Below are 15078 nucleotides of genomic sequence, written 5' to 3'. Positions count from 1 at the left end.
TTGCAGCAATGAGAAATCGGGTACTGAAATCTGTTGGAGAAATTGAATATTTGGCCGAGAATGACCCAGAAAGTACAGATATTTTGAAATGAAACATGTTGGACACATATTATCCCAAGAGAAGTCTTCATCTAGAGAACATGTGTCTCTATGAAGTGCTGCAGAACTACATTTATTCACGGAAAGCCGCAGAAGACATCAACAATGGAAAATATAAAGTCATTGGTGAGGAAGGATGTTTGGTGAAGCAAACAAAAGGAAGTTTGATAAATCACCGGAAGCTGAGTTGCGACACTACTGACAAAAAGGAATTTTACTACTTGGCTCTTTTACAGCTGTTTAAACCATGGCGTACAGAGGATGAACTACTGGGAGAATTTCAAAGCTATGAAGATTCTTTTAATGCTTGCAAAGACAGCATACAATGCAATACATTCACAACTTATCTGCAAATATTAAATGAAGAAATTGAACAGGAAACTACAATTGCAGCAGAAATAGCTAGAGACAGTTCTCAGGACAGCCAAAGTTCAGGAACACTCAGTCAAGATCCCCTAGGACAACCAATCGTTGAAAATGAAGCATCAATAGCCATGAATGAAGTGGAAACGGCTATGAATCAAGCTCAAGAAGAATTTATAGACTTACAAAATTTGGAAAGACAACTGAACGAAGAGCAGCAACAAATTTATGAAGAGATCAGAAACAAAATTGATCACGGATTTCTACATGAAAAAAAAGAGTGCTCATGCACATCATTTCATCCAATCAGGATGTATGTAAGCGGACAAGCTGGAACTGGAAAAAGTTTCCTAATAAAAGTCATCAGAAGCTACCTACAGCAAAAAACGGATTCTACTTTGTCTTGTGTGGTTACTGCTCCAACTGGGTTAGCAGCATATAACATAAAAGGAATCACTTTACATCGTTTGCTAATGTTACCAGTGGAGCATGAGAACAAAATACAATACAACAAGCTAACTGGAGAAGCATGCTTGGAAGTTTCAAGAGTATTGAAGAAGATGCAAGTTCTCATTATTGATGAGGTGAGCATGGTATCAAACTTAATGCTTGCCTTTGTGCATTTAAGAATGCAGCAAATTCTGAAGACAGACTATGACGTGTTATTTGGAGGAAAACACGTCATAGTTTTTGGAGATCTTTTGCAACTTACTCCAGTTAAAGGACAACCAGTGTTTAATACTGTGACACATGAAGACACGAAGAAGTCATTGGGAAGCATCGGTAATACAAATATTTGGTCCTTCTTTGAGTACAAGGAACTTACTACTAATATGAGGCAAGCAAACGATGAAGAATATGGAAGTATTCTGAAAGATATCAGAATTGGACTACTCACTGAAGCTGGCAAAAAAGCATTACAGAGTCGGCTGCTACATAATTTATTTCCAAAGGAAGAAATAGTTGCAGAGAAGATATACAAGAACATTGCAGAAAACAAAAGTGTCATCTGCTTAATGCCAACTCTACGTGAATGCTCAATATTCAATGAGGAGCTTTTGAAATTGGAAAAGGAAGATATCAGGAAATTGGAAGCAGTGGACAAAATTGAGGATGGAAGAATTACTGTCACATTAACAGGCACACTGAAAAATAAATTGGATTCATTAGAGAAGAACATTTCCAAAACAGCTGGATTAGAAAAAAATCTATATGTTTGCATGAACTGTAGAGTATTTTTAAGGAGAAATTTGGATGTTGAAAAAGGTTTAGTTAATGGAGCTATGGGAAGAGTTGTGGGTTTTATTAATTATCAGAAAAAAGATGGAATTGAATGTTTAAAAATAAAATTTGATCAGATAGAAGAAGTTAAAGACATTTGTCGTTGTTCAGTTCGTTTCATGCTTGTGAAAGACTTATATGTACATAGGAAGCAGTTTCCGTTTTCGCTAGCATATGCTGTAACTATTCACAAGTCTCAAGGATTGACTGTAGATTGTGCATTTGTGAACATTGGTTCAACTGTGTTCAAAGAAGGTATGGCATATGTTGCTTTGTCACGAGTGAAAACATTATCAGGTTTAAACATGATAGACTTTGATGATTCAAAAGTTAGTGCTGATACAAATTGTGTAAAGGAGTATAATAGATTAAGAAGAAGCTATGCTCCTCATTTAGGTCAGTATCCTGTGTTGGAGAAACGTGTAGTTTCTCGTAAAAGGAGAAATGAGAATATCTGTAATGAAGATGTAGAGAGGAGGAAAAAAAAGAGGAGTGATGTAATTGCAAGCAAAAAGAATAAGGAAAATGAAGAACAGGTTGTAGGATGTCATTTTGAAAATAGCTCTGGTGTCAACTGCTACGCTAATGTAGTGCTGAATGTTGCATTTTATCTGGAAAGTTTGCAAGAGCAGATAATAGTAAATCAGGGAAAAAGATTCTGTTCTGTTCTGAGTCTCCTTTTTGAAAAGCTGAGTAATGATAAAACTCAAATAGAAAGTGCTACTGAAATTAGAAAACTTTTAGATGTATGTTCAGGGCGAACACAGTTTTCTCAAAATGTACAGCAAGACGCACAGGAATTCTTGATGTATTTTCTTCAGGTACTGGAAGAAGAAGGGGTTCCCATTGAAAATTTATTTGGTCTCTCTTATAAATGGGAACATAGTTGTGAAAACTGTTATAATATATGTGGCTCTAATGTTGATAATGAAAGGTTTATTTATTTAACATTGCCAGAGAGTAAAACAGTCACTTTTGCTAAATTAGTTAAAGATGCTAATCATAGCATGCAATGCGGTGAGTGTAAATCTGACATGTTTTCAACGTTAATTTTAAAGGAATACGGACAGTATGTAATTTTAATGATGCAACGATGTAGAGCTGATGGTTCAAAATTGGATACTTTAATAAAGAAGTTTACAGGACAGCAATTATCAATTTCAGGAAAAACTTTTGTAACAGTTGCAATAATTTTCCATGATGGACCTACTGTAACTTCTGGTCATTACACAGTTTATCTTAAATGTGAAAAAGGCTGGACACTGTGTAATGATTCCCAATTGATTTTTAAGCAACGTTTGCCTTTTGATTTAGCAAATTCCTATCTAATCTTCCTGAAACCTAAATTTTAGAGAGATTTGGCAACATCTGGACAAAACAATTTTACCATTTTATTGGATTACCATTTGGAATTTACAAATAAAAAGATTTAACAAATTATCATTTGGCCTAATGGAAAGGTAACCAATTGTAATGTGGAATTTTTCCATTTTTTAAGGAAACTTTGGAAAACCAAAAATTTAGAAAAAATCGGTAACATCTGCACAATTTAAATTTTGGAATGTTATTGGATTGCCATTGGAAATTTTTTCAAAAAAGATTTTTGAAATTACTATTTGGCCATGCGGAAAGGTAAACAATTCTATTGTGGACTTATTTAATTATTAATAAATCTTTCGGAAACCAAAATGTTACAGAGAATCGGTGACATCTGTACAATTTAAACTTTAGATTTTTATTGGATTACCATTGGAAATTTAACCAAAAAAGAATTTTAAAATTACTATTTGGCCTAAAGGAAATGGAACCCGATGTATTGTGGAGTTATTTGAGATATATTATTGTGATTATATTTCTGAAACAAAAATATCAGACGGTATTTTAAAGAAATAAGTATTGATATTAGATTATATTTTTTAAGAATATTATGCATTTCTATAAAGTTATGTTTATGCAAAAAGAGATTGTGGGCTTTTTTAAAACAATCTTTGAGATTGTTAATTTTTTTTTTGCCTGCTGTTAAATGATGAATGCAATTGCTTTCACAATTTATAGTGAAATGCAATATATTCTGAAAACAGCAAAAAAAAGGCAAAAATATTTTTTGAAAAATATGTAAATATGTGTACTGTATTATAAAATGTTTAATTAAATATTAATACTTTTTTCTTTTTTTTCAGATTGAGATAGAAAATTTTCGAAAACTAGAACCATTTTTAAAGCAATTAAAAAAATTTTAAATGAATAAATATTTTTTTGAGTGGGTATGGTAAGTCAATAATATCATGGTCCCTTTTTTCCACTTCTCTACAATCACATTTTCAGTTTTTAATTGTAGTCTCTCAAGGACCTTGTAATGTGATAATTGATTTTTAGTGTTTTTTAAAAAAAAAAAAAAAAAAATTACGCGTACCGTACGCGTACGGTAAAAAAATAAATAAAAAAAGTTTTTAAAAACATATATAAAAAATAGATGAAAGGTAAGGTTGGCTCTTAAAAGAGCCGTTGTGTTCATGCAGGGACAGAGGAAAGAAAGATTGGGAATATTAGATGGTACGACAAGTGTGCTGATCTATTTTACTGTTCACTAGGGAAATACTGGTCTCCCTATAACTAATTAGATCATGACAAGTGGCGCACCGTACTTCAACCCTCGCAAACCGAGGGTTAATTTCCAGAGGACCAGAAAAAGGAGATGCTCCCCCCACAGATGAAGGGCTCACCTGACCTGCAGAAGAAGGACTCGGCACTGCAGATGATGGTCCAGGCTGAGCTGCTGTGGATGTGCTTGGTTGATTTACTGAAGGGTTACCTTCAGTAAGTCGAGCATGTGTCCTTCTGTGTACATCCTTAAGGTGTCTCATCATGGTGTGATTCCCAAAGGAATACTTCCTGTCAGGATTCCCTCTTGAAAGTACACGCTTACACAGCTTACAAGTCACTAAGGGTGCATTTACCTTTTGCTGGCCTTCTGGAAAAGAAAAATACTCCCATACGTAAGAGGTCTTTTGTTTCCTCGCTCTCTGCCTCAAGGTAGTGCTGCTAGCCTCACTCTCAGAAGAGCTCTGCTGTTCTGCCATCGTATCACAAAGACATCCCAGCTCCTTCTCCTAAGGGATCACAAGCAGAAATGAGGGGAATGGGTGTGGTGTAGGAGAGTTCTAGAACTGAAAGTAGTTTCAACCAATCAAAAGTTGTGTTTCATGATCACATGACCCACCGTACGCTTACGGTGCACTTACAGCAAAAGTACGCATGCGCGTAAAAAAGACACGCGCTCGCGCGCATGCGCATAACAGTCACTCCCCAACACTTCCGCGTAACGTGCGCGTGTAGCGTACACGCGTACGCGCCCCACGCGCAGTACACGCGGCTACGCAAATTGCGTAACTATACGCAAACAGCGTAGATAAATTACGGACATTGCGTAAACCGTACGCTTACCGTAAGCTTACCGTACGCGCACTAAAAAAAAAATTTAAAAAAAAAGGAAAAAATGTATTGCTAATAAATTTTACCTGTTTATTTTAAAAAAAATGTAAAATAAAAACATATTGTAGAATTTTTAAAATGTAACCATAGTCTTTAAAAAAGGATAGAAAATTAAAATAAAAATATGTAAAAAAAAAAGAAGAAAAAAAAAAAAATTAGCATTTAAAAAACCTTGCAAATTCACTGAAAAAACCATGGGTTTCACACATGTTATAGTTAGGAATTAGCATTTAAAAAACCTTTGAAATTCACTGAAAAAACCATGGGTTTCACACACGTTATAGTTAGGAATTAGCATTTAAAAAACCTTAGAAATTCAATGAAAAAACCAAAGGTTTCACACATGTTATAGTTAGCTGGACATTTCACTCGTAAAAAACCATTGAAATTCCCCCGTTATAGTTAGTTCAGCTAACTATAACTCGCGCGCCCGCAATGCACTACTGATGACGTCACATATTACATCACTCATGACATGGTCAGTGACATCACTCATGACATCACTGATGACATCTCAAATGACATCACTGATGACATCATCCTTGTGATAGAGTGGTAGACCTCCTCTCACCCTAATATAACCTTTGATACACACATTTAAAAATAGAGACTGAAATTTTCAAAAAAATGGACATACCAATAACAGTTACAACAACCTATTCAGTAATTCTAAGATCCACATACACATCCACTCATCCACCAACAATCCTATACAGTCACTCATACATGTACTCACACATCATATGTACTCATACACCTAAACATCCTGTAACACAATGCCACTCATTCATAGAGTTACTCACACATAGTCACTCATGCTAATAAAGAATCAAACATCCATTTACCTGCATATACACTTATACACACACCACCACACTTACTTTTACAGAAACTTACACATACTTAGGTGCCGATCACGATCCTGCAAAAACCGGGTACGAACCGTCGGACGGAGCACAATCTCCGCCCGACGCGTACCCGGTCGTCAATTTTCACAAACAAGGAATTACGATTCGCACGGGTACACCATTACCGTACGAATCGTAAAAAAGCCCGACCGAACAAAAAAACACCTACCAATGCGATCCGGGAAAGCGCCGACCTGACGTCGGGACGCTCGCAGCCAGCCATTCACGACCCAGGAATCACGATTCGCACCGACGTCACCCCGCACGGTGAATATTTTGCGGCAGCCAAAAACTGCCGGGAAATCAGGACGACGCGAACAAGGACCACCAGTACGCGACGGACAGACGACGACGCGAACAAGGAGGACCAGTACGTGACGGACACACAGGACGACGCCACCAAGGAGGACCCGTACGCGACAGGACGACGCGATCAAGGAGGACCCGTACGCGACAGGACGACGCGAGCAAGGAGTACCAGTACGCGACGGACAGACATGGACCCGAACCTACGAGTCATCCCTGCCCTCATAGCAGTACACCTCCTCTACAGGTTACGACGCAGACGCCGCAGAAGGTCAGAATCACTAAGGGAGGGGGGAAAGTGGGGTGGGGTGGGGGGGCACGACCAGGGCAGGCCACAAAACAACCACATAAGTCACACACCACACATGGCCTGGACATACCTGACTCCCATGCCCTGGTCACCACGAGGGGGTGGGGGCGTGTCCTGATAAGCCAGCGACCGCCACAACGGAAGTCCGTCACCACGCGAACCGGCAACACAACCAGACAGGTACGTCCCGTACCCACGCCTGAAGAGCGTGGGTACGAGTCGGACCACGCCCACACACGTCACCCCAACAATGGCGGGACGGATCGCACCCACGTGGCAAAGGCCTGGGTACGGGCCGCACAAACATCACATAGCGTGGGGATGGATATGTACGGACCCTACCCCCACCCCGTATGCAAGGAGCGTACCCCCCACCCCAACAGTGCAAGTACGACCCGTACCCCCACCCGCGTATGCAAGGAGCGTACCCCCTATGCCAACAGTGTTAGTACGACCCGTACCCCCACCCGCGGACGTACGGAGCGTACCCCCACCCCAACAGTGTAAGTTCGACCCGTACCCTCACCCGCGTATGCATGGAGCGTACCCCCCAGCCCAACAGTGTAAGTACGACCCGTACCCCCACCCGCGTATGCAAGGAGCGTACCCCCCATGCCAACAGTGTTAGTACGACCCGTACCCCCACCCGCGGACGTACGGAGCGTACCCCCACCCCAACAGTGTTAGTACGACCCGTACCCTCACCCGCGTATGCATGGAGCGTACCCCCCATGCCAACAGTGTAAGTACGACCCGTACCCCCACCCGCGTATGCAAGGAGCGTACCCCCCATGCCAACAGTGTTAGTACGACCCGTACCCCCACCCGCGGATGTACGGAGCGTACCCCCACCCCAACAGTGTAAGTTCGACCCGTACCCTCACCCGCGTATGCATGGAGCGTACCCCCATGCCAACAGTGTAAGTACGACGCGAACCCCCACCCGCGTATGCAAGGAGCGTACCCCCCATGCCAACAGTGTTAGTACGACCCGTACCCCCACCCGCGGACGTACGGAGCGTACCCCCACCCCAACAGTGTAAGTTCGACCCGTACCCTCACCCGCGTATGCATGGAGCGTACCCCCCATGCCAACAGTGTAAGTACGACGCGAACCCTCACCCGCGTATGCAAGGAGCGTACCCCCCAGCCCAACAGTGTAAGTACGACCCGTACCCCCACCCGCGTATGCATGGAGCGTACCCCCCATGCCAACAGTGCAAGTACGACGCGAACCCTCACCCGCGTATGCAAGGAGCGTACCCCCCATGCCAACAGTGCAAGTACGACGCGAACCCTCACCCGCGTATGCAAGGAGCGTACCCCCCAGCCCAACAGTGTAAGTACGACCCGTACCCCCACTGGCGTATGCAAGGAGCGTACCCCCCATGCCAACAGTGTTAGTACGACCCGTACCCCCACCCGCGGACGTACGGAGCGTACCCCCACCCCAACAGTGTAAGTTCGACCCGTACCCTCACCCGCGTATGCATGGAGCGTACCCCCACCACACCAGTGTAAGTAGACTCGTACCCTCACCTCGAATGCATTGAGCGTACCCCCACCGTGTATGTGCCAAGCGTACACATCCTGAAATCGGAGGTGTGTGTGCAGAGTCCACCCAGCAGTGCCCTGAGACAGGAGGGGTGGGTGTGGAGTCCTCCCAGCAGTGCCCTGAGACAGGAGGGGTGTGTGCAGAGTCCTCCCAGCAGTGCCCTGAGACAGGAGGGGTGGGTGCCTATCACTCCCAGCAGTGCCCTGAGACAGGAGGGGTGTGTGCAGAGTCCTCCCAGCAGTGCCCTGAGACAGGAGGGGTGGGTGCAGAGTCCTCCCAGCAGTGCCCTGAGACAGGAGGGGTGGGTGTGGAGTCCTCCCAGCTGTGCCCAGAGACAGGAGGGGTGGGTGTGGAGTCCTCCCAGCAGTGCCCTGAGACAGGAGGGGTGTGTGCAGAGTCCACCCAGCAGTGCCCTGAGACAGGAGGGGTGTAACACATGTGTGTGAGGCCAGAATTATCCACATGCATACTGGCTACAAGGGAACATGTCCCCATGAACTCATGTCAACAGACTCCACACACAAGTACAGTGATCATCAAGGATGCCACGATTGTTGCAGGTGGAGACATGGCCCTGCATGCATGGCCAAAGTAGAAGGGCTCCGTCACACACACAGCTCATGTAGACCCAGCTCTGCGCTAAACATTGGGAACACCCTGCAGGGAAGAAAGCTGGGTACACAGAGGAAGGAATACACCCTGGGACAAGTGCACCATGCAGTAACTGCTTACATGAACAAAGAAAGTTCGCCAACACCTTGTGATGGCACACAGATCCCAGGGTCCCACCAATGAGCAGTACACTACTACATATCCCACACACCCAAACCCTTACACACCACCAAAAACCATGTAGCAGCCCCACCAACACCAATACCAGCATAGCAGTAGTGTGATAATGAAAACAAAATTAAGCTTTATTCAGCATGAGCACAATGTCCGTGGATCGCAGGCAGTTCAATCTTCACAAAGCCCATAGGGCAGTCAATGATTCTCAGCTGGATGGGGGACACAGTGGGATGCGTGTCCCCTACCTTGCCTGCACAGTCAAATGGCATCGTCTTCCACACTGGTGAGGGCATCAGGGGGGGGGGGGAAGCAACAGGCACCGCAGGGACATCAGGGCAAAGGGGCGGCGTTGTGGGTGCAGGGATGGAGGACTCCACCACAGGGGGTGGGTCAGTGCCAAAGGCGGAGGCCAGGATGGCACTACACACCTTTGCAAGGTCCTCCAGGGAGTCCCCTGCACCCGAAGGGACCTCAGGCCCCAAGGAGGGGGGGGGGTCAGAGGGATGGGTCGCAGCGCCACCGGGGGAGGGTGGAGACAGGGGGGGAGACTCAACCACCCTGACCGTGGACCTCCTTGACCGCTTGCGTGGTGGTGTAACTGTGGGGCTCAGGGACAGAGCGGCCATGAAGGAGTCCTTGGGGGAGATGTGGCCAGGAGAGCTGAGGGGAGGGGATTTGGAGGGAGTGGACTGGGTGGAATGCGGACTCCCACTATGGCTGCGTGTCACACGTTTGCCCCCCGACCCAGTGGGTGTGCCTACCTCACCCTGTGTGTGCGTGTCAGGAGGAGTGCGGTGGACCTTCTCTGCTGGTGTGGTGCCCGTGTCCGTTGAAGTGGGTGCATGCCGACGTCTGGGTGTACGTGGGACAGGCATGGGAGTGGGAAGTGTGGATGGGGCAGGGGTAGGTGGGGGGAGGTCGCGCTGCAGGAGACCCACTGCTGCAGTCAGTGTGGAGTCGATGGACCTCAGCAAGTTGCGTTGGTCAGCCTGCGACGAATGAATGCCCTCCAAGAAAGCCTCGATGTTGGTGAGGGTTTTGCCGTGGGCATGGAGGACATTAAGGATCGCAGCCTGACCAACCTGCAGTTGCCGCTGGATGTCCACAGACTCTGCATTGGCGGCAGCAGTGGAGACAGGGGCAGGGGGTGCGGTGCCTGGCAGGAAGGAGACATGCTGTGACCGGGCACGCTGGGAAGGGACACGAGCAAGTGGGAGGAGGCTGGTGGGAACTGAGGGGGCGGTGCGAGGTGTTGTTCCGCTGTCAGCTGCTGGTGCAGCCACCGCCCACTCGGAGACATCCTCCTCGGACCTGTCAGCTTCGTATTCTGACGTGCCAGTCGACAGGTCCTCGGCCGCACTATCCTCCACCTCTGTCCCACTCGATGTGCCAGCCCCGATGTCACGGCTGGCACTGGTGCTCGGTCCCTCCGCCTTGCCTGTGTCCATGTCTCCCTCTGTGTCCCCCGACGATGCTGTGGGCAGGGTGGAGAGACAGAAATTAATCAGACAGCTGTACACATCAGTCACATGAGTACAATCGACATAGGTAACACTGCATAGCCTGAAAAGGAAGATCCCTAACATCTACTAAACAAGGCACCGATGTAGGGCATGAAACACACAGTTGGTTGAGCCACCATGCCACTGAAATACTATGGAGAGCATGAGACAATAGCTAAACACAGGAAACGGAGTCTGACATAGCACCCAGGCCCTGGGGACAATCCTGCACTGCATCTGCACCACACAGCATTGGCGAAAATACCGATGACCAGGGACCATATCCATGAACTTGAGACACATGCTGCATAGGTAATGCTGAAAACATGCCCAACATGACTCGGTCACTGCACATTGCGTGTGTGTCCAGACACATCACACACTGCCCAGACCCAGCAAGTAGAAATCAGGATTTGACACATAGGCATTGCCCGCACCAACAAGACCCTACACGAGGCAAATTGTTGAGACACAGGTGGCACCAACATCTCATAGTCTGGCTGATACACACAGGGGCAGGCAAAAAGCAAGAGTGTACGCCAAACAGCCAAGGTGCGCCTGTACAAATAATGAGGTACCAGTGCCCATCCTCAGATGAGTATAACAAGACACACAGGCACTGGCAACTGTGAGTATGTAGAAGGACAATCAGGTCAGGCTGCACAGTGGACACCTGTACAAAATAGCACGTCTAGATACATGGTGACAGGGGACAATGGCACAGAGCACAACCTACGCTGTAGACACTGAGATTGTCCACGTTTATGATGACACATACACCACTGAGGAAAAGGTGCCCCAGGGGACAGTAGTGGGCACGCAACTACATGCTACTGAATGGTAATGACTGCAACACACGTCACCATCCCTGCACTATGTGTATCGCACACTCATGCACATCATGTCACAGGCCACTACATAGGACATGCGCGCTGTAAGGCATGACACATGAGAGACCAACTCCCATGTCTGGAGTCAGCATCAGTGCCAACTGACATGGAACCCACATGCAGTGAACTTGACAGTGCACAGGCAAGGTCCCACAACCTGTTACACACCACCCCCACACATGATGCTACAGTCATTGTTCTCGTGGACAAAGCGCCAGCCTACATCACCTTGTGAAGGAGTGACTACACACAGACCAGGGAACACATTGCAAGGAGGGGAAGGGTGGCAGGGGCACAGCGCTATACTGGGGCAAACAGGATCTGCACAGCACCTTTAAACCCTGCCAGTTAATTCATGCTACTGTGCCCTTACAAATGCCGGTGACACACAACGAACACACATGTACCTACCCCCTTCCGGCTGCTGCATCGCCTGTAAGCGCCTCTCCAGGTCTGGAAAGACCACCGGCAGCACACGCCTGTGGAGGTGGCTCAGACGGCGACGGCCGCGGTTCTTGTGGCTCTCAGGTGAGTCCCCCAGCAGGAGCCGTGCAATCCTCCGCGTCCAGCACCGGATATCCTGCCAGCGTTTTCTCACCTGGGGCAGGCTCCGCCTCCGACCATCCACACCCCTCACGGCACTGACGGCGGTCAGCCAGATCTGCTCCTTGGCAGTGGCGCCTACCTGTGAGGGGGAACAAGTGACACCACATCAATACACCAGCCACATGTCACAGAGAGACATATGGGTACAAATTAGCTGGTTACAACAAGGCATGTCATGCAGCCAACGCATTGCACCTTTGTCATAGGGTCATCATCCCCTGGTGAGGGAAAAAGCAGTACGTGCCACAGTGGGTACACAGGTGGAATGATGGCAATGTCACAATCAATGATCAAGGCTCACACTGTGCATCACACCCACCCCTCCTGTCTCAGGGCACTGCTGTGAGTGATAGGCCCCCACCCCTCCTGTCTCAGGGCACTGCTGTGAGTGATAGGCCCCCACCCCTCCTGTCTCAGGGCACTGCTGGGAGTGATAGGCACCCACCCCTCCTGTCTCAGGGCACTGCTGGGAGTGATAGGCCCCCACCCCTCCTGTCTCAGGGCACTGCTGGGAGTGATAGGCCCCCACCCCTCCTGTCTCAGGGCACTGCTGGGAGTGATAGGCCCCCACCCCTCCTGTCTCAGGGCACTGCTGGGAGTGATAGGCCCCCACCCCTCCTGTCTCAGGGCACTGCTGTGAGTGATAGGCCCCCACCCCTCCTGTCTCAGGGCACTGCTGGGAGTGATAGGCCCCCACCCCTCCTGTCTCAGGGCACTGCTGGGAGTGATAGGCCCCCACCCCTCCTGTCTCAGGCCACTGCTGGGAGACATCAGGCACCCCCCCCTGGGACCCCCCCGACAGTACATGGCATGTGTGTTACACCTGGACGCAATGGCAGAAGTCACAGTCACAACATAGGGACAGTCTGTGGCAGTGGCCTATGCACTCACCTGATACCCTGGTCGCCCATACAGCATGGAGTACTGTGGGAGGATCACATCCAGCAGAGCCATGTTCTCCTCCAGGGTGAATGGCTGTGTCCTCTCCACAGCCCTTGACATGGTTCCAGGGAATCAGTAGCAGCAGCTGGGTCGACGAATGCAAAGATGTGCAGGCAAGTGCTCCCTCATGGGACCTGGCTGCCTTATATGTGCCCTTCTGCCCAGTCTCATGCACAGGAGTACAGAGTGATTGGTCACTCACATTTGCATCCTATGTTTCCACCAATCCCTTCAAACCTAGCAGTCTGTGGGTTCTCTATCGGTTTCATTCTCCTGCATGATGTCAGCCCCACAAACACATTGCAACAAAGTAGAAGAATTCCAACTGACTTCTGCTGTGCACCTTCCAGAACAATTTCGAATTTTGAACTTGGTCTCCATGACAACCAGCATGCATGTAGGCCTTAATACTTGTCCCCTATGTAATTTGGAGCATCACACACAGGTACGGTGCGTTTCGGGGCCCTAGGGCACCCCAAATGCATGGCAACGGCCCATACATGCATGCCTACGCTCTCCATCACTATGGGTCTGCACGCGTATGCGTACCCGTAGTGTTACGGACCGTACACACGCATGTACGCTCTCTATCACTATGGGTCTGCACGTGTATGTGTACCCGTAGTGTTACGGACCGTACACACGCATGTACGCTCTATATCACTATGGGTCTGCCCGCGTATGCGTACTCCTAGTGATAGTGAGCGTACATGCGAGTGTACGGTCCGTACCACTACGGGTACGCATACGCGTGCAGACCCATAGTGATAGTGAGCGTACATGCTTGTGTACGGTCCGTACCACTACGGGTACGCATACGTGTGCAGACCCATAGTGATAGTGAGCGTAGATGCGAGTGTACGGTCCGTACCACTACGGGTACGCATACGCGTGCAGACCCATAGTGATAGTGAGCGTAGATGCGAGTGTACGGTCCGTACCACTACGGGTACGCATACGCGTGCAGACCCATAGTGATAGGGCCGTACACACGCATCTACGCTCACTATCACTATGGGTCTGCACGCGTATGCGTACCCGTAGTGCTACGGACCGTACAAATGCCTGTACGCTCGCCATCACGATGGGTACACATACGGCAGCACTCCCACAGTGATTTGGGAACATGCACAGGCCCTCTCAGCAGCAGTACGGCGGTTTTTACACATCACTGTGGTGATAGGCGACACACATGTAGGAATAGGGCGGACATACTTGTCCATGGATGGACATACTTGTCCAGGAATGGACATCAAGGCATCGTCTGTGCATTACTACATGTGTGGGGCACAGGTGTCACAGGCTGTGATGTGGAACATGCCTCCTGAGTGGAGAAGGCACCAGATGTATGATGAGATGTGTACATGTGTACTGTGTGAGGGTGCAATGTGTGCCAGGCATGCCCTTGACTCCTTTGACATGTGTGCATGTGGGACTGCGCACTTGGGGTGAGCGTCACTGGCATGGCACGGACACCAACACACGGAAGTGTCCCATGATGCCCGGTACAGGGGTCATGACACATGACTTGTCACTACCCACAGTGCACAATGTGACTATGTCATATATGTGTCCGGGATTTACATCAGGTTGATGTTGTAGCACCCTCAAAAGCTGCAGCCGTTGCAGCAACCAACATGTGGCTGTGTGTAGATTGTCATTGCACACTGTTCCCAACACCATGCCACATGTGTTATCGGATGTGAGGTGCACATGTATGCATGGGACACGGAGTAGCGTGACAAGGCCATGTCAGCAAACTCACAAGGAATGTGTGGTGAGTCATGACATGTGCACCTTCATGGCAAGGTGTGTGGGCTGGACTAGTGTAATGTCATGTGACCTGTGGCTCCAGTGTCCCGCTACCAGTCTCTGCAATCGGCATCACACTTCTGCTGATGTGTGGGTGTATGTCACTCCTGTCTTGCGTTGGGCAGTGCACTTGCACTGGGACACAGCTATTTCCATGGCGTGGCATGGGGAGGTTCTCAATCACCGTGTGTAGCTGGGTCTTGGAAGGAGTGTCACCTTGCAT

This window comes from Triturus cristatus, chromosome 2_2 (genome assembly GCF_964204655.1).
Source record: "Triturus cristatus chromosome 2_2, aTriCri1.1, whole genome shotgun sequence".
Classification (NCBI taxonomy): Eukaryota; Metazoa; Chordata; class Amphibia; order Caudata; family Salamandridae; genus Triturus; species Triturus cristatus.
Note: the sequence above shows the minus strand (reverse complement) of the source record.